The sequence below is a fragment of the Pristiophorus japonicus genome, chromosome 1, assembly GCF_044704955.1.
Source record: "Pristiophorus japonicus isolate sPriJap1 chromosome 1, sPriJap1.hap1, whole genome shotgun sequence".
Lineage (NCBI taxonomy): Eukaryota > Metazoa > Chordata > Chondrichthyes > Pristiophoridae > Pristiophorus > Pristiophorus japonicus.
Genome location: NC_091977.1, coordinates 124,245,723 through 124,273,437, shown reverse-complemented (window position 1 = coordinate 124,273,437; position 27,715 = coordinate 124,245,723).

Genomic DNA, 27,715 nt, shown 5'->3' with positions numbered 1-27,715 from the left:
AGAATCTGGTGACCGCGGCAGGACCAGGTTCCCCTCCTGACTCCAAGCCGCCTGGCCGAGGAGATCCTCAGGCGCTGCTTCATTGTGGGGGATGATGGCAGAACCACTGCTTGGATGGATATGGGCGAGGACAGTCCCGAGGTGGGAACGTGCTCTGAGACAGAAGCAAGATCTTCCTCCTGGCTGTCATGTGTCGTTGGCAATGGGGGTGTGGCACCTTGGGGTGCAGTGCCACGCTCCAGGACCACTGGGAACCCTCTGCCACCAGTGTTCTTGGCTAACAGCTCCAGGGCTTCTTCCATGATGCAATGTATGTATGCCTGGGTTTACCTGCCACCAGGGGGAGCGACGTCGGAGGCCATTGGGCCACGCACACAAGTGCAGCCCTTGTACATAAAGAAAGCCTTCATGTTTAATCCTCACTTTGAGAGCTAATAAAGTAGAGTCAGGTCACACTTGATTGAGTTCATGGTACTAAGCCTATTGATTATTGCATACGCAACATTTGGCGACGAGGCACAATACGATCTTTCATGCACAAAAAAAAATGAGTACCGTTGGAATCCTGGAGCGATTCATGGAGGGAAAAGACTGGGAGGATTTTACAGATTGCCTCGACCAATACTTGGTGGCCCACGAGATGGATGAAGATGCTGATACAGTTAGGCGCAGGGCAGTTTTCCTCACGGTTTGTGGTCCAAAAATCTATGGCCTCATAAAGAATCTGCTCTCACCTGCACATCCAACGGAAAAGACCTATTAGAATTGTCTGCTCTGATTCGGGACTATCTCAAACCTAAAGAAGGCATCATTATCTTGAACTATCGCTTTTACAAGCATGTTCGTTCTGAGGGCCAGGATGGGGCGGAATTTTTTGCCAACCTGAGACGTCTCGCTATGCCGTGTAAGTTCAGAACCGCGTTGGAAGACATGCTGGGTGACGTCTTTGTAATAGGCATAAACCACGAGGTGATCCCGCGGAAGCTGCTGGCTGTGAAGACACTGGATCTGTTCAGGGTCATCACGATCGCCCGGGCTTGCCTGACCACGGTCGATAGTACAAAGCAGATGTCCTCACAGAGCCGGAACTCCACGGCAAGTATTGTGCACCAGATTGTGTCATCGGTTGGCAGAGCTGCGCCTGGCAGGGCCTACCCAACTATGCTTGCGAAATCTGTAGCTGCTCGAAGTCTGCCATTGGGCATAAAACCGATTTCACCCTGTTGGCATTGTGGGGGCAATCATCGGCCTCATCAGTGCCAATTCAAGCAGTATATTTGTCGAGGCTGTGCAAAAATGGAACACTTTCAGCAGATGTGTCTGCAGCTCAGCAAGCGTGCTGTGACACATCACGTGGATGATGATGACCGATCCGGAGTGGATCCGGCAATGCAACCCTAAGATACCTGAGGAGGAAGTGTATAGTGTAAATTCGTTCCTGACAAAGAGCCAATCGATAATGATTGAAGTAAAATTGAACGGCGTGCCGATATCTATGGAATTAGACACGGGTGCGAGTCAGTCAATTATGAGCCAGAGGACTTTCGAAAAACTGTGGGACACCAAGGCCATGAAACCCAAGCTGAGTCCAGTAAATGCAAAATTGTGTACCTACACCAAAGAGCTCATACCAGTGATTGGCAGTGCAGCAGTCAAGGTGTTGTACGATGGGGTGGTTCATGACCTATCGCTGTGGATTATAGAAACATAGAAACATAGAAATTAGGTGAAGGAGTAGGCCAGGCGGTCCTTCGAGCCTGCACCACCATTCAATATTATCACGGCTGATCATGCAACTTCAATACCCCATTCCTGCTTTCTCTCCATACCCCTTGATCCCTTTAGCCGTAAGGGTCACATCTAACTCCCTTTTGAATATATCTAATGAACTAGCCTCAACAACTTTCTGTTGTAGAGAATTCGCCAGGTTCGCAATTCTCTGAGTGAAGAAGTTACTCCTCATCTCGGTCCTAAATGGCTTACCTCTTATCCTTAGACTGTGACCCCTGGTTCTGGACTTCCCCAACATCGTGAACATTCTTCCTGCATCTTCCTGTCCAATCCCGTCAGGATTTTATATGTTTCTATGAGATCCCCTCTCATTCTTCTAAATTCCAGTGAATATAAGCCTAGTTGATCCAGTCTTTCTTCATATATCAGTCCTGCCATCCCGGGAATCAGTCTGGTGAACTCCCTCAATAGCAAGAATGTCCTTCCTCAGATTAGGAGACCAAAACTGTACACAATATTCAAGATGTGGCCTCACCAAGACCCTGTCCAACTGCAGTAAGACCTCCCTGCTCCTATACTCAAATCCTCTCGCTATGAAGGCCAACATGCCATTTGCTTTCTTCACCACCTGCTGTACCTGCATGCCAACTTTCAATGACTGATGTACCATGACACCCAGGTCTCGTCGCACCTCCCCTTTTCCTAATCTGTCACCATTCAGATAATATTCTGCTGTCCTGTTTTTGTCACCAAAGTGGATAACCTCACATTTAGCTACATTATACTGCATCTGCCATGCATTTGCCCACTCACCAAACCTGTCCAAGTCACTCTGCAGCCTCTTAGCATCCTCCTCACAGCTCACACTGCCACCCAGCTTAGTGTCATCTGCAAACTTGGAGCTATTACATTCAATTCCTTCGTCTAAATCCTTAATGTATATTGTAAATAGCTGGGGTCCCAGCACTGAACCTTGCGGTACCCCAGTAGTCACTGCCTGCCATTCTCAAAAGGACCCGTTTATTCCTACTCTTTGCTTTCTGTCTGTCAACCAGTTCTCTATCCACATCAATACATTACCCCCAATACCATGTGCTTTAATTTTGCACACTAATCTCTTGTGCAGTACCTTGTCAAAAGCCTTCTGAAAATCCAAGTACACCACATCCACTGGTTCTCCCTTGTCCACTCTACTAGTTACATCCTCAAAAAATTCTAGAAGATTTGTCAAGCATGATTTCCCTTTCATAAATCCATGCTGACTTGGACCGATCCTGTCACTGCTTCCCAAATGCACTGCTATTTCATCTTTAATAATTGATTCCAACATTTTCCCCACTACCGATGTCAGGCTAACCTGTTTTCTCTCTCCCTGCTTTTTAAAAAAGTGGGGTTACATTAGCTACCTCCAATCCATAGGAACTGATCCAGAGTCGATAGAATGTTGAAAAATGACCACCAATGCATCCACTATTTCAAGAGCCAGTTCCTTAAGTACTCTGAGATGCAGACTATCAGGCCTTGGGGATTTATTGGCCTTCAATTTCATCAATTTCCCTAACACAATTTCCCGACTAATAAGGATTTCCTTCAGTTCCTCCTTCTCACTAGACCCTCGGTCCCCTAATATTCCCAGAAGGTTATTTTTGTCTTCCTTAGTGAAGACAGAACTAAAGTATTTGTTCAATCGATCTGCCATTTCTTTGTTCCCCATTATAAATTCACCTAATTCTGACTGCAAGGCACCTACATGTGTCTTCACTAATCTTTTTCTATTCACATATCTATAGAAGCTTTTGCAGTCAGTTTTTATGTTCCCTGCAAGTTTCCTCTCATACTCTATTTTCCCCCTCCTAATTAAACCCTTTGTCCTCCTCTGCTGACTCTAAATTTCTCCCAGTCCTCAGGTTTGCTGCTTTTTCTGGCCAATTTATATGCCTCTTCCTTGGATTTAACACTATCCCTAATTTCCCTTGTTAGTCACGGTTGAGCCACCTTCCCCATTTTATTTTTATGCCTCATAGGGATGTACAATTGTTGCAGATCATCCATGTGATCTTTAAATGTCTGCCATTGCCTATCCACCGTCAACCCTTTAAGTATCATTCGCCAGTCTATCCTAGCCAATTCATGTCTCATACCTTTGAAGTTAACTTTCTTTAAGTTCAGGACCTTAGTCTCTGAATTAACTGTGTCACTCTCCATCTTAATGAAGAATTCTACCATATTATGGTCACTCTTCCCCAAGGGGCCTTGCCCAACAAGATTGCTAATTAATCCTCTCTCATTACACAACACCCAGTCTAGGATGGCCAGCTCTCTAGTTGATTCCTTGACATATTGGTCTAGAAAACCATCCCTTATACACTCCAGCAAATCCTCCTCCACCGTATTGCGAACAGTTTGGTTAGCCCAATCTATATAAAGATTAAAGTTACCCATGAAAACTGCTGTACCTTTATTGCACGCATCCCAATTTCCTGTTTGATGCCATCCCCAACCTCACTACTACTCTTTGGTGGTTTGTACACAACTCCCATGAGCGTTTTCTGCCCTTTGGTGTTCCGCAGCTCTACCTATACAGATTCCACATCATCCAGGGATCTTTCCAGGCAATGGTCCAATGCTGTTCTGCAGAAGTTGGCTCGCAAAAATAAGGTGAAACTGGAATGATATTAAAGCTTTGTCATCGGTGGATGACACTTCATGTGCTCAAGTGCTGAGCAAATTTCCATCGCTGTTTGAACCGGGTGTCGGCAACTTCATGGGAGCCAAGGTGCAGATCCACCTGGGCTCGGATGCAAGACCCGTCGATCACAAAGCCCGGGCGGTCCCGTACATGATGAGGGAGAAGGTTGAAATCGAACTGGACAGACTCCAATGTGAAGGGGTAATTTCACCGGTCGAATTTAACGAATGGGCTAGTCCCATTGTTTCTGCGCTGAAGAGTGAAGGCACTGTCAGGATTTGTGGAGACTACAAGGTTACGATCAACCGAGTTTCAAAACAGGATCAATATCCATTACCAAAGGCTGATGATCTATTTGCAATGCTAGCCGGGGGAAAGTCGTTCACAAAATTGGATCAGACATGGGCCTATTTGACACAGGAGCTTGTCGGATCGTCGAAGAAACTTACGTGCATCAATATGCATAAAGGGCTGTTCATTTACAACAGGTGTCCTTTTGGAATTCGCTCAGCTGCAACCATATTAAAGCGAAACCTGGAGAGTTTACAGAAGTCCGTCCCTAGAACCGTGGTGTTCCAAGACGACATTCTGGTCACAGGTCATGACACTGCCAAACACCTGCACAACCTGGAAGAGCTTCTACATCATCTGGACAAAGTGGGGCTCAGGCTGAAACATTCAAAGTGTATCTTTATAGCATTGGATTTCGAATTCCTGGGCAGGAAGATTGCTGCAGACGGCATCAGGCCTACGGACTTGAAAATAGAGGCCATTAAGAATGCACTCAGATCCCAGAATGTGATGGAGGTGCATTTGTTCATTAGTCTTCTCAACTACTTTGGTAATTTCTTACCTAAATTGAGTACATTATTAGAGCCACTGCACATGCTGCTCAGAAATGGCGACAACTGGATTTGGGGTATATCTCAATACAGGGCATTCGAGAAGGCTAGAAATCTGCTTTGTTCCAACAAATTGCTGCTACATTATGACCCGTGCAAGCATTTAGTATTGGCCTGTGATGCTTCATCACATGGGATTGGTTGTGTACTTCAACAATCCAATGAGTCGGGCAAACTACAACCCATTGCATACACGTCGAGAAGCATGTCTAAAGCGGAAAGAGCCTACGGCATGGTAGAGAAAGAAGCTTTAGCCTGCATATATGGTGTTTAAAAGATGCACCGGTATCTGTTTGGGCTTCGCTTCGAGCTTGAAACCGATCACAAGCCGCTCATATCTTTGTTTTCAGAGCATAGAGGTATCAATACCAACGCGTCGTCCAGCATCCAGAGGTGGGCGCTGACATTATCTGCCTATGATTATGTCATTCGCCATAGACCTGGCACCGAGAATTGTGCCGACGCATTGAGCCATTTACCATTGCCCACGCTGGAGGTGGAAACGCCACAGCCCGCAGACCTACTGTTGGTCATGGATGCTTTTGAGAGTGAAGTGTCGCCTGTCACTGCTCAACAAGTTAGGACCTGGACCAGCCAGGATTCGATCTTATCAATTGTAAAACGTTGTGTCCTTAGTGGTGATTGGTCAGCCATTCCTAGGGAAGTGTGTGATGCGACCAAACCTTACAACCGTCGCAAAGACGAACCATCCATTCAATCTGATTGTTTGCTATGGGGTAATCATGTTGTTATGCCCAAGAAAGACAGGGAGAGATTTGTATGGACTTACACAGTACCCATCCCGGTATTGTGACGATGAAGACCATTGCCAGGTCTCACGTTTGGTGGCCTGGCATTGACTCTGATTTGGAGGTATGTGTGCATCAGTGTAACACTTGCATGCAGATAAGCAATGCACCAGTGGAATCTCCTCTAAGTCTGTGGTCGTGGTCATCCAAACCATGGTCGAGGATCCATATCGACTATGCGGGTCCTTTCCTGGACAAAATGTTTTTGGTGGTGGTGGATGGTATTCCAAATGGATAGATTGTGTAATCGTGTCATCCAGTACATCTACAGCCACCATTGAGAGCCTTCATGCCATGTTCGCCACTCATGGTCTGCCCGACATCGTTGTGAGCGACAATGGATCGTGCTTCACGAGTTTGGAGTTTCAAGAGTTTATGAGACTCAATGGTATCAAGCACATAAGATCAGCACCATTCAAACCCGCGTCCAATAGTCAAGCGGAGCAGGCCATCCAAACCATCAGTCAGAGCCTGAAACGCGTAACTCACGGTTCTTTGCAGATTCGCTTGTCACGCATACTGCTTAGTTACAGGACGAGACCCCACACGCTTACAGGAGTCCCCCCTGCTGAACTATTGATGAAGAGAGGTCTCAAGATCAGGCTCTCACTTGTCCACCCTGATCTTAACGATCACGTCGAAAACAGACGTCAACATCAGCAGTGGTATCATGATCGCACTGCCATGTCACGCGACATCTCTATTAATGATCCTGTGTATGTGCTAAATTAAGGTCAAGGCCCCAAGTGGGTCACTGGCACTGTTAAGGAGGGTAACAGGGTGCTTAATGTCAGGCTCACTAATGGGCAAACATGCAGGAGGCACATTGATCAGATGAAATTGCGGCACACAGATGAACCGGAACAGCTTGAAGAAGACACCATCAATGACCAACTGATTCATATTCAGCCATCAGAAGACCCTGCTGTTTCAATGAATCTGGACCTTCAATCCCCAACATGGACACTGCCACTCCCATTAGATCGGCTACCCAGCCTCAAGTCATGAATGACTCAGAGAGCTCACCCAGATCTGGAATTTAACTGAGACGATCAACTAGGGAGCGGAAAGCCCTGGACCATCTCAATTTGTAAATAGGACTGATACCAAGATCTTGGGGGGAATGATATAATGTATGTATGCCTGAGTTTACCTGCCACCAGGGGGAGCGACCGTCGGAGGTCATTGGGCCACAGACACACACGAGCAGCCCTTGTATATAAAGAAAGCCTCCATGTTTAATCCTCACTTTGAGAGCTAATAAAGTAGAATCAGGTCGCACCTGATTGAGTTCACGCAACACATCCTTTCCATGTTATATATTATTTGTTGGACAAAAAATTGGTGCTAACTATCTTCTTGGCGCTTAGTAGGCTTTTTGCTGCTGGTGAATCTCCCTTGTGCCTCCCACAACAGCCAAACAAGCACACACCACATCCACACACACTTTCAGTCGCACTCTGCTCCCTCTCTCTCTGTCTCCTCTTCTGTGCATGTAATGATGACTCCTGACCTCCTGAAACGCGGGAAACGAGCATTGCCATGCCGTTGCTATGGTCGGCGATACTTTATGGCAGAAGGTCAAAAAATTTTAATGCTAACTCCCATTTCAGATCGCTCGTGGTAACGCCCATTTTTAAAAAATGGAAAGTTAGTGCTTTAGAAATGGGCGATAATCCGGCGAACTCAAAATCCATATTTACCGCCCACGCTTGAAATAACGCCAATTTTTGGCCGATTTGCACAAAAGTGTAAAGTCTAGCCCATGGTGTGAAGATGGGGGTGGAGAAGGTAGTGGGGAAGTATTTGTTGGTCACTGGAGCTTCCAGCATGGTGATTCACGCAAGTAATCCGACTACCTCACTTTTGTCTAGCAAGGTTCCACACAGTCTGGTGGGGTTCACAGGGAACGAGCAGGTAGGATCGATCTCCAGGCCGCTAGCCATCGATTTAGGATCACTCCATGCAAAATGGAAGTGCATCCTGCTGAAATGGGAACAGTCGGGGTCAGGAGTCTTTGGGGCAGATTTTTTGCTAGCCCATAGAATCATTGTGGATTTCAGGAACCACTGTCTTTGGGGCACAGTATGTACAGGAAAGGAGAGGGAGGTAGTGGTGAGCCCGGAGAAAAGGAAGGGTAAAGACACAGTGTGACGATGAAGCTGAAGGGTAGCTATGACCCAGAGCAATTGGTTAATACTACCCCGGCCGAGTACCAGGCTTACGTGCGGGACAATCTCACATCGTTCGCCACACACAAACACGACTGCGGTAGGGTGACGGGGATATGAGTCAGAGTACAAAGAGACCCTATGTCCCGGCTGCAGAAACAGTATAAATTCCCCAGGGAGGCAGAGGCCTGGTAGCGCAGGAGGTGTCGAGGCCCAGAGCGACGCACGTAAACTCTCCACATTGGCCGGTTCAGAAACCGGACCAGTCGTGGAGGACCACCATGGACTATCAGGTGCTCAACAAGAACATCCCAGCTTGTGCACCCACTGTCGCGGCCATAGCTGATCTAATAGGGAGCATTGCAGCATCTGCGATCACATTCGTGGTGCTGGGTATATCGAACGGGTTCTGGTCAATTCCCCTCAAAAGCGAGGACTAATACAAGTTCGCATTCACATTTAAAGGGAAAAAGAATACTGGATGTGCCTTCCCCAGGGTTTCCATAAGAGCCCCTCCATTTTTCACCAATGTATGGCCAACAGTTTAAAGGGTTTCAGCAGGGCTCAGCAGTTGGTGCAGTATGTGGACGATTTGCTTTTGTTCTCTGATGAGGGGGAGGAACATGGTTCGCTGCTGGCCGAGCTGCTGGAGCTGTTGAAGGACACCAGGTTCAAGGTCAATCCCAAGAAAGCACAGATAGGTCAGAAGGAAGTGAAATTCCTCGGGCTGACTGTGCGAGCTGGGGAGAAGGCCATAGACGAGGCCAAGCGAAAGGCGGTACAGGAATTACCAGCCCGCACGACCGTGATGGGGGTAAGATCCTTCCTGGGGCTCACGGGTGTGCAGGAACTTCATAGAAGATTACACCGCCACAGTGGCCCCTCTACTTCAGCTCCTCCACAAGGGAGTCGGACTGGAATGGGATGAGGACTGCACGGCACCTTATCGAATGCTTTCTGGAAATACAAATATAAAACATCAACTGGTTCTCCTTTATCCACTCTGCTCGTTACATCCTCAACGAACTTCAGCAAATTTGTCAAACATGATGTCCCTTTCATAAATCCATAATGACTCTGCTTGACTGCATTATGATTTTCTAAATGTCCTGCTACTACTTCCTTAATGATAGACTCCAGCATTTTCCCAATGACAGATGCTAGGCTAACTGGTCTATGTCTCCTTGTCCTTCTTGACTTATCTGCAGCCTTTGACACGGTTGACCACTCTATCCTTCTCCAATGCCTCTCCACTGTTGTCCAGCTGGGTGGGACTGCACTAGCCTGGTTCCATTCTTATCTACCTAATCGTAGGCAGAGAATCATCTGCAACGGCTTCTCTGCCCGCCCCCACATCGTTACATCGGGTGTCCCCCAAGAATCTATCCTTGGCCCCCTTCCTATTTCTCATCCATATGTTGCCGCTTGGCGACATCATCCAGAAACACAGCGTCAGTTTCCACATGTACGTTGATGACACCCGGCTCTCCCTCACTACCACTTCCCTCGACCTCTCTAATCTCTAAATTGCAAGACTGCTTGTCGGACATCAAGCTCTGGATGAGCAGAAATTTTCTCCAATTAAATATTGGGAAAACCAAAGCTATTGTTTTCGTTTCCCGCCACAAACTCCGTTTATTAGACACTGACTCCATTCCTCTCCCCAACTTCTGTCTGAGGCTGAACCAGACTGTTCGCAACCTTAGTGTCATACTTGATCCTGAAATGAGCTTTCAACCGCATATCCACAGCATAATTAAGATCACCTATTTCCACCTCCGTAACATCACCCGTCTCCACCCTTGCCTCAGCTCATCCGCTGCTGAAGCCCTCACCCATATCTTTGTTACCTCTGGACTTTGCTATTCCAATGCATTCCTTGCTGGCCTCCCACATTCTACCCTATGTAAACTAGAGATGATCCAAAAATCAGCTGCCCCTGTCCTAATGTGCACCAATTCCCGCTCAACCATCATCCCTGTGCTCGCTGACCTACATTGGCTCCTGGTTAAGCAACACCTCGATTTAAAAATTCTCATCCTTATTTTCAATTCCCTCCATGGCCTCGCCCTTCCTTATCTCTTTAATTTCCTACAGCCCCACAACCCCTGAGATGTCTGTGCTCCTCTAATTCTGCCGGGGGATGAGAACCTATGCAGGGAGATTGAGGGAAGTAAAATGGGGGCAGAAGCTAAAGATAGAAAGAAGAAAAATAAAAGTGGAGGGCAGAGAAACCTAAGGCAAAAATCAAAAAGGGCCACATTACAGCAAAATTCTAAAGGGACAAAGTGTGTTAAAAAACCAAGCCTGAAGGATCTGTGCCTCAATGCGAGGAGTATTCGTAATAAAGTGGACGAATTAACTGTGCAGGCAGCAATTAACGAATGTGAGATAATTGGGATTAGGGAGACATGGCTCCAGGGTGACCAAGGCTGGGAACTCAACATCCAGGGGTATTCAGCATTCAGGAAGGATAGACAGAAAAGAAAAGGAGGTGGGGTAGCATTGTTGGTTAAAGAGGAAATTAACGCAATAGTAAGCTTGGATGATGTGGAATCTGTATGGATAGAGCTGCGGAATAGCAAAGGGCAGAAAACGCTAGTGGGAGTTTTGTACAGACCAGCAAACAGTAGTAATGAGGTTGGGGACAGCATCAAACAAGAAATTAGGGATGAGTGGAATAAAGGTATAGCAGTTATCATGTGCGACTTTAATCTACATATAGATTGGGTTAACCTAACTGGTAGCAAAACGGTGGAGGAGGATTTCCTGGAGCATATTAGGGATGGTTTTCTAAACCAATATGTCGAGGAACCAACTGGAGGGCTGGCCATCCTAGACTGGGTGATGTGTAATGACTAATTAGCAATCTTGTTGTGTGAGGCCCCTTGGGGAAAAGTGACCATAATATGGTAGAATTCTTTATTAAGATGGAGAGTGACACAGTTAATTCAGAGACTAAAATCCTGAACTTTAAGGAAAGGTAACTTCGATGGTATGAGACGTGAATTGGCTAGAATAGATTGGCGAATGATACTTAAACGGGTGATGGTAGATAGGCAATGGCAGACATTTAAAGATCACATGGATGAACTTCAACAATTGTACATCCTGTCTGGAGTAAAAATAAAACGGGGAAGGTGGCTCAACCGTGGCTAACAAGGGAAATTAACGATAGTGTCCAAGAAAGAGGCATATTGGGGTTTTGAGTATAGGAGCAGGAAGGTGTTACTGCAGTTGTACAGGGCCTTGGTGAGGCCTCATCTGAAATATTGTGTTCAGTTTTGGTCTCCTAATCTGAGGAAGGACATTCTTGTTATTGAGGGAGTGCAGCAAAGGTTCACCAGACTGATTTCCGGGATGGCAGGACTGACGTATGAGGAGAGACTGGATCGACTGGGCCTGTATTCACTGGAGTTTAGAAGAATGAGAGGGAATCTCATAGAAACATATAAAATTCTGACGGGACTGGACAGGTTAGATGCGGGAAGAATGTTCCCGATGTTGGGGATGTCCAGAACCAGGGATCACAGTCTAGGGATAAGTGGTGAGCCATTTAGGACCGAGATGAGGAGAAACTTCTTCACTCAGAAAGTTGTTAACCTGTGGAATTCTCTACCGCAGAGAGTTGTTGATGCCAGTTCGTTAGATATATTCAAGAGGGAGTTAGATATGGCCCTTACGGCTAAAGGGATTAAGGGGTATGGAGAGAAAGCAGGAAAGGGGTACTGAGGTGAATGATCAGCCATGATCTTATTGAATGGTGGTGCAGGCTCAAAGGGCCGAATGTCCTACCCCTACACCTATTTTCTATGTTTCTATGTTTCTACCATGATGGGGGCCTCATTAATAAATGAATAATTAATAGGTCTTGAGGGGCAAGTGCCTGGTGCTAGACAGGCTAATCATGGAGTTCCACAGGGACATCCTGCCGGGGGGGATGGGGGGGCGACTATGCGCGGGTCATGGGGGAAAGTCTGGGGACTAAGGAGATGCCCCTCTCATGGGGCAGGGCAGTCATCATCCTGCTGCCCAAGAGGGACAATCTCCGCCTACTTAAGAACTGACGCCTGGTCTCCCTTCTAGGCACGGACTACAAGATCTTTGCCAGGGCCATGTCTGCTCACCTTGACACCGTGCTGACCCACATGATCCATCCAGACCAGTGCTACATGGTCCCAGATTGGACCATCCACGACAATCTCCACCTGGTCTAGGACCTGATCCACCATTCCCAGAGGGATAGTTGGTCTATCACCTCCCTTAACTGGATAAAATAGTTTGACAGGGCAGATCTCAAGTACCTGTTCGTAACTCTGTGCTCATTCTGGTTCGGGAGGATTTTGTCGCCCGGATGCGACTTCTGTATGTCACCGCGGAGTATCCGATTAAGGTTAACGGGTCTTCGATGACACCCCTTCACTTTGGGAGAGGGATGCGTGAGGGATGCCTCATGTCCAACCACTTATTTGCCATCAGCATGGAGCCGTTCCTGCACCTCTTGCAGAAGTGGTTGACAGGACTGGCTCTGCAAGGGCCGGGCGTGGAGGTCGTCCTCGTGACCTAGGTGATAATGTGCTCCTCATGGTCACGGATCCCGTTGACTTGCAGAGGATGCGCGAGTGCCAGCAGGCCTACTCCACCATATCCTCTGTGATGATCAACTGGGAGAAATGTTCCAGACTCCCGGTGGGTCAGTGGAGAGTTTACTCTCTGCTGAAGGAGCTCTGGCCTTTTGCCTGGAGCACCATTCATCTCCTTTACCTGGGAGTCTACCATAGCCCTGCCGATCAAACCTGGCCAGAAAACTGGCAAGAGCTGGAGGCCAAAGTCACCGCTCGCCTAGGGTGCTGGACAGGACTGCTCCAAGTACTGTCCCTCAGGAGTTGAGCACTGGTCATAAATCAGCTCGTGGCCACTACGCTGTGGTACCAGTTGGTCTCTTTGACCCCTCCCCTTGAGTGTTTTGCCAAGATGCAGAAGAGCTTGTTGACTTCTTCTGGAACAAAAGGAAGCATTGAGTTTCTGCCGTGGTTCTGAGCCTCCCGCTTAGGGAAGGCGGTCAGGCACGGGTGTACCTTCGCACTCAGGCTACGACTTTTTGTCTTCAGACCCCGCGCTATAAACCAAAATGGTTTTGTTTTTATGAAGTTGAAACAATTGGGTAGAAATCCTCTGAACAATGTAATTGAATGAACACTATACCTGCCTGTACCAAATTCCTCTCTCCGTTATTTAGATGTTAAGATAATAGAGAGCGGAATTTGATTTGGGCCCAGTAAACATTCATTCTATAACATCACTCACAACAATTTCCAAGCTATTATTTTCTGATCTGCGTTCCTTACCTACTAATTTCATCCCATGAGTAGTGACAAATAATATAATCTATAATCTCGGCATATCTGATTTTTTATTTAAACATTTTCAATGATGAGTATTGCAAAATAGAATTAGAGAACCATAGCAAAATTATGATTGGTACAGTTTATGAAAGTAACTAAACAAATGTGAATTCATTGTTGGAATGTTGAACTGTACAGTTCCTCCAGCATTCAATATTCATTTCATTATTCGAAAATCTTCCTTTTGTGTTAACAGAAATAATCACAAACCTGCTTTATAGTGTGTAGTCTACGGACATGTAAAACTCAAGCTGAACCCAATGTGTCTTGGCCAGTCTTAGACATGGATGTCTCTTGTGAGGAACATATTGTACCAGTGTTTAGAAATTCCATTGTGTTCAGAAACAGGACAGATTCCCCTTATAACACATCTGCATCATGAGGATTTTGTCAATTTTCAGGGATTCTCCCATCCCTACAGTAAAAAGTGTGAGGCACATAACTATGTTCTCCTGTGAGTGTTGTGCGTCATAAGTTAGACTGCTAATAAATAGGATTTGTTTTCTTTTTTAGCTTGTTGCATAAAGGAACAATTGTTTATTCAGCAAAACAAACTGTTCGCTGTTACCCATAACAAGCATGGCTTTGTGCAGCCCAGAGTTCAGTTCAGTTGACTCCTCTTCAGAGTTGTTCCATGCAAATTGAAATCAAGAGCAAAGATGTCTGTGTGAATGCTGCAACTATATTGCTCTTTCAAGTCTAATCATTTAGAATGAATTAAGTTGTGTTATGTTCCCTTAATAATAACCGGCTGCCATGATCAAACAAGAAGAAAACACATTTTTTTTTACAAGTAAAGAATTATGTTTCTGTCAATGCATCATGCAAATTCCCTTGCAGATCATAATTCATTATTTTCCTTAAAGCTGTCATTATCTAATCAGAACTGCTCTGTAATATTGGTGGTAAGTACTTGCGTTGCAGACAATATTTCATCACTAAATCATCTTCTGCATATTGGTTTTCAAGTGATGATTCAGCCTGTTGCAAACTTACAAAGTAAGCAGTGATACAGTCACAAACAATATCCTCTGACATATGACTTCTACTGCTTTGCCTTTTCAAAGAAGCAATTCCAATTGCCCATTAGTATTTCACATTTTCACAAGGATAGCAGCATTCCTTTCTGTCATTCCTGCTGGGAATGTTAATACAGCATTGAACTAATTTAATGATGAGAAGTTCTAGGAGATAATATTAAAGGCAATTTCTATTATCAGTTCCAACAGATAATGGAAGAGTAACATTTCCACACTATAGACCACCAATGGACCATAAAATCGTGCTGTGTGTAAAATTGACATCAGATCCAAGATCAACCATTTCCGCTGGGCGGATTAGATTCAAGTTATCCTCTTACTTCAACTGATATCTACAATCTTCAACCTTTAAACTTACAGTAATCATGTTGTAAAAGCTGATACTGACATTCATTTCACATATCCTATTGTATGAGATGTCCATGGTAGCCATGCACCATTGTATAGAAGAAATACATCATGCATATTATATAGCAAGATAATACCAGCATTACAGCAAGATTTACACAATTTATACAAATCCTGTACCCATCTGAAGTGTGTGATAACTGAAAATTGGCTTATCATTCATCAACCTATCTTTTATAGTCTTAAATGTTGGTTCTTTTGCCACTGTAGTCATACAGCGCAGTAAGCTTAAAGTATCTATGCACAAAGTTAACATAAACAAATACAGGAGCCATACAGCTCCAGATGTGAGTGAATTGCAATTATTACCTGGTGTGTTGTACCACAAACCAAGGCCAGTATGTAACTGTTCACAACTAATAAATACCTTATCAGTTATTAAGAAAGAAAGAGGGAAATGTTGAGGCCTCCCACCCAGTGGAAAGGGGGGAGTAGCACCCCAAAAATGATGGGATATGACTTACCGTCCCATTCCCGATGATGATGTTGCAAAAGTTTCTATAGATATGTAAAGAGAAAAAGGTTAGTAAAGACAAACGTAGGTCCCCTGCAGTCAGAATCAGGGGAAGTCATAACGGGGAACAAAGAAATGGCGGACCAATTGAACAAGTACTTTGGTTCGGTATTCACTGAGGAGGACACAAACAACCTTCCGGATATAAAAGGGTCGGAGGGTCTAGTAAGGAGGAGGAACTGAGGGAAATCCTTATTAGTCGGGAAATTGTGTTGGGGAAATTGATGGGATTGAAGACCGATAAATCCCCAGGGCCTGATGGACTGCATCCCAGAGTACTTAAGGAGGTGGCCTTGGAAATAGTGGATGCATTGACAGTCATTTTCCAATATTCCATTGACTCTGGATCAGTTCCTATGGAGTGGAGGGTAGCCAATGTAACCCCACTTTTTAAAAAAGGAGGGAGAGAGAAAACAGGGAATTACAGACCGGTCAGCCTGACATCGGTAGTGGGTAAAATGATGGAATCAATTATTAAGGATGTCATCGCAGTGCATTTGGAAAGAGGTAATATGATAGGTCCAAGTCAGCATGGATTTGTGAAAGGGAAATCATGCTTGACAAATCTTCTGGAATTTTTTGAGGATGTTTCCAGTAGAGTGGACAAAGGAGAACCAGTTGATGTGGTATATTTGGACTTTCAGAAGGCTTTCGACAAAGTCCCACACAAGAGATTAATGTGCAAAGTTAAAGCACATGGGATTGGGGGTAGTGTGCTGACATGGATTGAGAACTGGTTGTCAGACAGGAAGCAAAGAGTAGGAGTAAATGGGGACTTTTCAGAATGGCAGGCAGTGACTAGTGGGGTACCGCAAGGTTCTGTGCTGGGGCCCCAGCTGTTTACACTGTACATTAATGATTTAGACGAGGGGATTAAATGTAGTATCTCCAAATTTGCGGATGACACTAAGTTGGGTGGCAGTGTGAGCGCAAGGAGGATTCTATGAGGCTGCAGAGCGACTTGGATAGGTTAGGTGAGTGGGCAAATGCATGGCAGATGAAGTATAATGTGGATAAATGTGAGGTTATCCACTTTGGTGGTAAAAACAGAGAGACAGACTATTATCTGAATGATGACAGATTAGGAAAAGGGCAGGTGCAAAGAGACCTGGGTGTCATGGTACATCAGTCATTGAAGGTTGGCATGCAGGTACAGCAGGCGGTTAAGAAAGCAAATGGCATGTTGGCCTTCATAGCGAGGGGATTTGAGTACAAGGGCAGGGAGGTGTTGCTACAATTGTACAGGGCCTTGGTGAGGCCACACCTGGAGTATTGTGTACAGTTTTGGTCTCCTAACCTGAGGAAGGACATTCTTGCTATTGAGGGAGTGCAGCGAAGGTTCACCAGACTGATTCCCGGGATGGCGGGACTGACCTATCAAGAAAGACTGGATCAACTGGGCTTGTATTCACTGGAGTTCAGAAGAATGAGAGGCGACCTCATAGAAACGTTTAAAATTCTGACGGGGTTAGACAGGTTAGATGCAGGAAGAATGTTCCCAATGTTGGGGAAGTCCAGAACCAGGGGACACAGTCTAAGGATAAGGGGGAAGCCATTTAGGACCGAGATGAGGAGGAATTTCTTCACCCAGAGAGTGGTGAACCTGTGGAATTCTCTACCACAGAAAATTGTTGAGGCCAATTCATTAAATATATTCAAAAAGGAGTTAGATGAAGTCCTTACTACTAGGGGAATCAAGGGGTATGGTGAGAAAGCAGGAATGGGGTACTGAAGTTGCATGTTCAGCCATGAACTCATTGAATGGCGGTGCAGGCTAGAAGGGCCGAATGGCCTACTCCTGCACCTATTTTCTATGTTTCTATGTTTCTATGTTTGCCATGGTACCATCCCAAGGGCCTACTGCTATACGGCTGGAGTTCCAGTCTGAGGCAGGTGATAGGCTGTTTAAATATGCAAATCAGGGTCCTGTAATGTACATAGGGGCCCAAATACCATTTTGGGGGTCAACTGGATGGAGTGTTCCCTACCTTATGTGAATGGACTCCCTCTCTTCCCCCTTTGGAACTACCTTTTTCCACTCCAGGATGCCAGTCAGGCTGCCTCACGGCACTCGTTTACCACCCACAGCTTCCTGACTGTATGGTAATGAAGCACAGTCCTCAAAATGGACTGCGCCTCCCACTGGCACTATCAGGCGGCAGCTGGCACCTACTGCTAGCTGACTGCCCAAGAACCATACCCCAAGATGAGTAAAATGATTTGAAATGTAAACTGCCTCTCTTTTTACTTATAAGCTTTGAGCCATTTGAATCTGCTTTAATAAAGATGTTCTCAAAATAGCAATCAACAATATGAACTTGGTTGCATCATTCATCCCCCCAAAAAGCCAAGGCAAAAATGCGATGGAAGTCTGAGATGGTGAAAGTGCTTAAAACAAATAAATCCCTAGGGTTAGATGGTGTTTATACAAGAGTGCTGAGAGAGACAAATGAGGAGATTCATGATGTATTGACAATTATTATGAGATAGTCCAAGGTTTATAGAATTATAGAATCAGAGAATGGTTACAGCACAGAAGGAAGCCATTCGGCCCATCGAGCCTGTGCCGGCTCTCTGCAAAGGCACTTCAGAGGCGGTGTCATCGTCTGAAACTCTTTTAGAGTCTACCTGTAAAACAAAAAACATTAAACCGTGCCACCTGCCCTGGATGACACAGCAGACATTTACAAGGCCCTTTTTTTCTTTTTTTTGTGTTTTTCTTTTTTTTGGGTTTTTTTTTTTGGGAGCTAAAATCACATTTTTTCCAGTGCCCCCTATAAAAGGGGAGGGGGACACTAAAAGCACCGGCAATTAAAACAAATTAAACTTTAAAACGTAAAATCAAATTAAAATTTGGTTGCCGGGCGTGATGATGCACTCCAGTCCCTCCGGTGCCCACCTCTCGCGGAAGGCCGCGAGCGTACCGGTGGACACCGCGTGCTCCATCTCCAAGGACACCCTGGACCGGATGTAAGAGTGTCATCGTCTGAATGGAGATTTTTTTAAAGGCAGGTGGCAGTTGCTACCTCCAATCGCAAAAATTAAATTTTGCTGTGTGTGATCTTGGCCAGAGATGCTGTCCTTGTTCCATTATGAACTAATGTGAATAGTTGCACATGAATGTGGGTGATAATGTTTCAACGGGTCTGGTTTCAATTATTGTTTGTTGTCTTTTAGTGCTTCTTTACAGCACACTATGGATTTTCTTGCAAATAAAAATTCATTCAGTCTATCCTGGTGAAGCCATGGGAGCTCTCTCATCCTGGCTCACCCTGGACATGCTAAACATTATGTAGTCCATGAGTCAGCTGTAGAGCGTGTCGGTCACCTGGCCAATCCAGCAATTTACTGCACACTGTGAGATGTTGCATACAACGCTGACAGGAGACGGGAAGGAGCCGGTAGCATCGAAGTTGAGGGCAACTGTCACTTTCAGTGGCACTGATAGTGAGGTACTGGTGCCAATTTCAGCTTCATGGTTTGTGTGCAGGAGGTGGCAGAACTCGGTGAGCACCTCCTTGCAGAACCACAGCCTTCTAATGCACTGCTCCTTGGACATATCAAGGCAAGAATAATGTACAAGTTAAACCATGCGTCTGTACGGCATTCTGCCCGGAAGTCTGGGGTATCTCCTCTGGCGTGGACCCACACTGACCTGAAGGCGTCTCTGCAGACAGCACCTTTCAAATCTTCGCAACAAGAAGACATGGTGTGCCATCATGCCCCCATTAAGTTGCAGAAGGTAGTCGTGATGTGCTCGTCGCTAATGTGTCTAACCTGAAAGCCACTAATGTTTGCGGAATGTTAGTTGTGAAGCTGAGTAGTTGCAGCACGCCAACACCAACACAGGAAAGAACGCAGCACTGACCGCGACCTCTGTGGCCCGGTTGTAACTCCCTTTAAATACCGCCCCAGAATCTTTACTTTGACTTGAGCACGCCAACTTTTTGCGGTGTGTTCCCCTCCAGCCGGTAAGTGAGGTGGCAAAAGTGAATTTGGTGAGTTCGGCACCAAGGAGGTGCTGCACGTGTACTGACGTTAGGATTTCCATGGCGGTAGTCAGCAGAGCGGCAAATCTTTACACCCTTGAAAGAGGACAACCGAATTTCCCATCAGGTGGCAGCCCCACCTAACACCGCTGTGCAGCCGTTCACGCCCCTTTTCCACCTCACTCAGGCAGTATCAGCTGGCGGTACCAACCAAATTATGACCCCAAACTATGTTCTCTGGTGGGGGAGACCAGAACAGGAGACATATCCTTAAATTTAGAGCTAAGCCATTCAGGGTTAATGTGAGGAAGCACTTCTTCACACAAAGGTTCGTGGAAATCTGGAACTCTCCGACCCACAAAACTGTTGAGGCTACGCCAATCGGAAATTTGAAAACGGAGATTGATAGAATTTTGATAGGTAAGAGAATTACAGGTTCGATAACCAAGGTTGGTGGATGGAGGTAAAATACAAATCAGCCATGATCTAATTGAATAGCGGAACTGGCTCGAGGGGCTGAATGGCCTTCTCCTATTCCTATTTTTGAAGGCATTTTTTGTCGCCTAAGTAGAATCAGTGGAACAGAAGATCAGAAGAAATAGGAGCAGGAGTAGGCCATTAGGCGCCTCGAGCCTGCTCCACCATTTAATAAGATCATGGCTGATCTGATCATGAACTCAGCTCCAGTACCCTGCACGTTCCCCATAACCCTTTATTCCCTTATCTCTCAAAAATCTGTCTATCTCCACCTTAAATATATTCAATGACTCAGCCTCCACAGCTCTCGAGAGGGGCAGAGAATTCCACAGATTTACAACCCTCTGAGAGAAGAAATTCCTCCTCATCTCAGTTTTAAATGGGCAGCCCCTTATTCTGAGACTGACCCCTAGTTTTAGTTTCCCCTATGTGGAAATACCCTCCATGCATCCACCTTGTTGAGCCCCCTCATTATTTTATATGTTTCGATAAGATCACCTCTCATTCTTCTGAACTCCAATGAGTATAGGCCCAACCTACGCAACCTATCTTCATAAGTCAACCCCCTCTATGATGTCACTCCTCTATGATGTCACTTCATCATTGTGATGTCTTTCCTTCTTACAGTTCATATGTCATAAAGATCAAATTATGGGGCTTAATGGAATCCCATTGTGTCTTTTGTTTCTAGTTAAATAGAGTTTACATTGTGACACATGGTATTGTTTCCGCATTTTGTAAATGGCTCTTATGATAAGTGAAATGTCACTTGAAGTTTGTACTTTAACAGTGAGATTAAAGTGTTGTATGAAAGCTTAGCTATGTAAATAGATCCAAATTAGATTAGTCATAATACATGTTTCAAGAACGCTGATTTAAAACTGATTTTTAAAGAATAGCTGTGAGCTTGGTCAAAATCATTTCAATGTCCAATATTGTCACTGAATGGTACAACAATCCAATCAACAAGCTTGAGTTCTTTGGTCTTGTCTGGAGTTACAGTATATATCGAGTCACTGGATTCTTTTCTATTTCGGCTGATCTTTATTTATGACACCTGATGTTATAGAGAATTAACTCTTATTTATTTTTATTATTGGATGTTTAGAAGAGAACCACATGGCAATCAGTAAACATTTTCTCTTAGATCTCTAAGTCATTATTATTTAATGTTCTGCTGACAATAAATGTTATATTCCCTGAAGTTATCATATGCACTTCTTAAAGGGGAGGTGCTTTGTGAGAGAAGTATTGTTGGGGAGGGTTTAAACGAAAAAGGCAGGGTGATGGGAATCAATGCAGGGAGGCAGAGGGAAGTAAAAAGGGGGCAGGAGCAAAAGGTAGGAAGGAGAAAAGCAAGAATGGAGGGCAGAGAAATCAAGGGCAAAAATCAAAAAGGGCCACATTACAACATAATTCTAAAAGGGCAAAGAGTGTTTAAAAAAAAGCCTGAAGGCTCTGAGTTTCAATGCAAGGAGCATTCGTAATAAAGTGGATGAATTGACTGCGCAGATAGCTGTTAACGGATATGATGTAATTGGAATTACGGAGACATGGCTCCAAGGTAACCAAGGCTGGGAACTCAACATCCAGGGGTATTCAATATTCAAGAAGGACAGACAGGAAGGAAAAGGAGGCGGGGTAGCGTTACTGGTTAAAGAGGAGATTAATGCAAGAGTAAGGAAGGACATTAGCGTGGATGATGTGGAATCTGTATGGATAGAGCTGCGAAACGCCAAAGGGCAGAAAACATTAGTGGGAGTTGTATACAGACCACAAAACAGTAGGAGGGAGGTTGGGGATGGCATCAAACAGGAAATTAGGGATGGGTGCAATAAGAGTACAGCAGTTATAATGAGTGACATTAATCTGCATATTGATTGGGCTAACCAAACTGGTAGCAATACGATGGAAGAGGATTTCCTGGAGTGCATAAGGGATGGATTTCTAGACCAATATGTCGAGGAACCAATTAGAGAGCAGGCCATCCTAGACTGGGTCTTGTGTAACGAGAGAGGATTAATTAGCAATCTGGTCGTATGGGGCCCTTTGGGGAAGAGTGACCATAATATGGTAGAATTCTTCATTAAGATGGAGAGTGACACAGTTAATTCAGAGACTAGGGTCCTGAACTTAAAGAAAGGAAACTTCGACGGTATGAGACGTGAATTGGCTAGGATAGACTGGAGAATGATACTTAAAGTGTTGGCGGTGGATAAGCAATGGCAGACATTTAAATATGACATGGATGAACTTCAACAATTGTACATCCCTGTGTGGCGTAAGAATAAAAAAGTGAAGGTGGCTCAACCGTGGCTAACAAGGGAAATTAGGGAAAGTGTTAAATACAAGGAAGAGGTATATAAATTGGCCAGAAAAAGCAGAAAACCTGAGAACTGGGAGAATTTTATAATTCAGCAGAGGAGGCTAAAGGGTTTAATTAGGATGGGGGAATAGACTATGAGGGTAAACTTGCAGGGAACATAAAAACTGACTACAAAAGCTTCTATAGCTATGTGAAGAGAAAAAGATTAGTGAAGACCGATGTAGGTCCCTTGCAGTCAGAATCAGGGGAATGCATAATGGGGAACAGGAAATAGCAGACCAATTGAACAAATACTTTGGTTCTGTCTTCACTCAGGAAGACACGAATAACCTCCTGAAAATACTAGGGGACCGAGGGTCGAGCGAGAAGGGGGAACTGAGGGAAATTCTTATTAGTCAGGAAATGGTGTTAGGGAAATTGAAGGGACTGAAGGCCGATAAATACCCAGGACCTGATAGTCTACATCCCAGAGTACTTAAGGAAGTGGCCCTAGAAATAATGAATGCATTGTTGATCATTTTCCAACATTCTATAGACTCTGGTTCAGTTCCTATGGATTGGAGGGTAGCTAATGTAACCCCACTTTTTAAAAAAGGAAGGAGAAAGAAAACACGGAATTATAGACCGGTCAGCCTAACATCGGTGGTGGGGAAAATGTTGGAATCAATTATTAAAGATGTAATAGCAGCGCATTTGGAAAGCAGTGACAGGATCAGTCCAAGTCAACATGGATTTATGAAAGGGAAATCATGCTTGACAAATCTTCGAGAATTTTTTGACGATGTAACGAGTAGAGTGGACAAGGGAGAACCAGTGGATATGGTATAGTTGGACTTTCAAAAGGCTTTTGACAAGGTCCCACACAAGAGATTAGTGTGCAAAATTAAAGCACATGGTATTGGGGTTAATGTATTGACGTGTATAGAGAACTAGTTGGCAGACTGGAAGCAGAGAGTCGGGATAAATGGGTCCTTTTCAGAATGGCAGGCAGTGACTAGTGGGGTGCCACAGGGTTCAGTGCTGGGACTCCAGCTATTTACAATATACATTAATGATTTAGACGAAGGAATTGAATGTAATATCTCCAAGTTTGCAGATGACACTAAGCTGGGTGGCAGTGCAAGCTGCGAGGAGGATGCTAGGAGGCTGCAGGGGAACTTGGACAGGTTAAGTGAATGGGCAAATGCATGGCAGATGCAGTATAATGTGGATAAATGTGAGGTTATCCACTTTGCTTGCAAAAACAGGAAGGCAGAATATTGTCTGAATGATGACAGATTAGTAAAAGGGGAGGTGCAACGAGACCTGGGTGTCATGGTACATCAGTCATTGAAGGTAAGCATGCAGGTACAGCAGGCAGTAAAGAAGGCAAATGGCATGCTGGCCTTCATAGCGAGGGGATTTGAGTATAGGAGCATAGAGGTCTTACTGCAGTTGTACAGGGCCTTGGTGAGACCACACCTTAATTATTGTGTACAGTTTTGGTCCCTTAATTCTTGTTATTGAGGGACTGCAGCAAAGGTTCACCAGATGATTCCCAGGATGGCAGGGCTGACATATGAAGAAAGACTGGATTGACTAGGCTTAAATTCACTCGAATTTAGATGAATGAGAGGGAATCTCATAGAAACATATACAATTCTGACGAGATTGGACAGGTTAGATGCAGGAAGAAACATAGAAACATAGAAACATAGAAAATAGGTGCAGGAGTAGGCCCTTCTAGCTTGCACCGCCATTCAATGAGTTCATGGCTGAACATGCAACTTCAGTACCCCATTCCTGCTTTCTCGCCATACCCCTTGATCCCCCGAGTAGTAAGGACTTCATCTAACTCCCTTTTGAATATATTTAGTGAATTGGCCTTAACAACTTCCTGTGGTAGAGAATTCCACAGGTTCACCACTCTCTGGGTGAAGAAGTTTCTCCTCATCTCGGTCCTAAATGGCTTACCCCTTATCCTTCGACTGTGACCCCTGGTTCTGGACTTCCCCAACATTGGGAACATTCTTCCTGCATCTAACCTGTCTAAACCTGTCAGAATTTTAAACGTTTCTATGAGGTCCCCTCTCATTCTTCTGAACTCCAGTGAATACAAGCCCAGTTGATCCAGTCTTTCTTGATAAGTCAGTCCCGCCATCCCGGGAATCAGTCTGGTGAACCTTCGCTGCACTCCCTCAATAGCAAGAATGTCCTTCCTCAGGTTAGGAGACCAAAACTGTACACAATACTCCAGGTGTGGCCTCACCAAGGCCCTGTACAACTGTAGCAACACCTCCCTGCCCCTGTACTCAAATCCCCTCGCTATGAAGGCCAACATGCCATTTGCTTTCTTAACCGCCTGCTGTACCTGCATGCCAACCTTCAATGACTGATGTACCATGACACCCAGATCTCGTTGCACCTCCCCTTTTCCTAATCTTTCACCATTCAGATAATAGTCTGTCTCTCTGTTTTTACCAGCAAAGTGGATAACCTCACATTTATCCACATTATACTTCATCTGCCATGCATTTGCCCACTCACCTAACCTATCCAAGTCGCTCTGCAGCCTCATAGCATCCTCCTCGCAGCTCACACTGCCACCCAACATAGTGTCATCCGCAAATTTGGAGATACTACATTTAATCCCCTCGTCTAAATCATTAATGTACAGTGTAAACAGCTGGGGCCCCAGCACAGAACCTTGCGGTACCCCACTAGTCACTGCCTGCCATTCTGAAAAGTACCCATTTACTCCTACTCTTTGCTTCCTGTCTGACAACCAGCTCTCAATCCATATCAGCACACTACCCCCAATCCCATGTGCTTTAACTTTGCACATTAATCTCTTGTGTGGGACCTTGTCGAAAGCCTTCTGAAAGTCCAAATATACCACATCAACTGGTTCTCCCTTGTCCACTCTACTGGAAACATCTTCAAAAAATTCCAGAAGATTTGTCAAGCATGATTTTCCTTTCACAAATCCATGCTGACTTGGATCTATCATGTCACCTCTTTCCAAATGCACTGCTATGACATCCTTAATAATTGATTCCATCATTTTACCCACTACTGAGGTCAGGCTGACCGGTCTATAATTCCCTGTTTTCTCTCTCCCTCCTTTTTTAAAAAGTGGGGTTACATTGGCTACCCTCCACTCGATAGGAACTGATCCAGAGTCAATGGAATGTTGGAAAATGACTGTCAATGCATCCGCTATTTCCAAGGCCACCTCCTTAAGTACTCTGGGATGCAGTCCATCAGGCCCTGGGGATTTATCGGCCTTCAATCCCATCAATTTCCCCAACACAATTTCCCGACAATAAGGATTTCCCTCAGTTCCTCCTCCTTACTAGACCCTCTGACCCCTTTTATATCCCAATGTTGGGGAAGTCCAGAACCACGGGTCACAGTCTAAGGATAATGGGTAAGCCATTTGGAACTGAGATGAGGAGAAATATCTTCACTCAGAGAGTTGTTAACCTGTGTAATTCTCTACCGCAGAGAGTTGTTGATGCCAGTTCATTAGATATGTTCAAAAGGGAGTTAGATGTGGCCCTTATGGCTAAAGGGATCAAGGGGTATGGAGAGAAAGCAGGAATAGGGTATTGAAGTTGCATAATCAGCCATGATCATATTGAATGGTGGTGCAGGCTCGAAGGGCCGAATCGCCTATTCTTGCACCTACTTTCTATGATTCTATGTTTCTATGTAAGTACTCTCTTCCCAGGACATGGATCCAGTGCTGGAAACTGTTTAATTGCCTCACATGAGTGGTCAAAGTGAGCAAAAGCATATCAAATGTCATATCCCACCAACTGCACACCTAGCCTCACACCATGCTAAATGCATCACATCCCCATCACTCATCTTCCAACAATCTCTACCAATCACGACTCTTACCTAACAGTCATAGCTTCACCTCACCCTCACACACTTACTGCTGCGTCAAGCACCAGACCCACATCTCACACCTTGCACACAAGGCCAGCTGTTCAACCATGACATTTAAGGAGATATTTCATAACTCGCAAGAAAAATATATCCCAATGAGAAGGAAAGACTGTAAGAAACGGCATCATTATCCATGGCCAAGTAAGGAAATATGGAATGGTATCAAATTGAAAACAAAGGGGTACAATGTGGCCAAGACTAGTCAGAAGCCAGAGGATTGGGAAACTTTTAAATGCCAGCAAAGACTGACTAAAAAATATGATAAAGAGAGGGAAGAGAAATTATGAAAGTAAACTGGCACGAAATATAAAAACAGATAGTAAGTGTTTCTACAGGTACATAAAAAGGAAAAGAGAGGCTAAAGTAAATGTTGGTCCCCTAGAGGATGAGACTGGGAAATTAATAATGGAGAACAGGGAAATGGCAGAGACGTTGAACAAATATTTTGTATCTGTCTTCACGGTAGAAGACACTAAAAACATTCCAATAATGGATAATCAATGGGCTATAAGGAGGGAGGAACTTAATACAATTACTATCATTATTGACGTAGTACTTGTAAAATAATGGGACTAAAAATCCCTGGACCTGATGGCTTACATCCTAGGGTCTTAAAAGAAGTGGCTGCAGAGATAGTGAGGGGGCTCGACAAGGTGGATGCAGAGAGGATATTTTCACTCATAGGGGAAACTAAAACTAGGGGACATAGTCTCAGAATAAGGGGCCACCCATTTAAAACTGAGATGAGGAGGAATTTCTTCTCTCAGAGGGTTGTAAATCTGTGGAATTCTATGCCCCAGAGAGCTGTGAAGACTGGGTCATTGAATATATTTAAGGCGGAGATAGTCAGATTTTTGAGTGCTAAGGGAATAAAGGGTTATGGGGAGCAGGCAGAGAAGTGGAACTGAGTCCATGATCAGATCAGCCATGATCTCATTAAATGCCAGAGCAGGCTCGAGGGGCCAGGTGGCCCACTCCTGCTCCTATTTCTTATGTTCCTATGTTCTTATGACAGCCACGTCAGACAAACACATTGCACCACACTCACTGACATGCTTCCATTTGCAGGCCAAGGTGACTCGCAACTGTTGTGAGCAGGAGAAAACAGGTGAGGGGGCAAGCATGGCTGCATAACCTGACCCAGCTGGAGGAGACAGTGCTGAAGATAATTGGTGGGGCCATCACTGAGACCATGGTGATCGGCGAGGCTGAAAACACTGATGATAATGATGATGACGGTATGCTCATACCTAATCATTCTTCTCACATCCCACTTCCCCTTCTTCCCAGAATCTCTTCTTACTTACAAGCTGCTGAT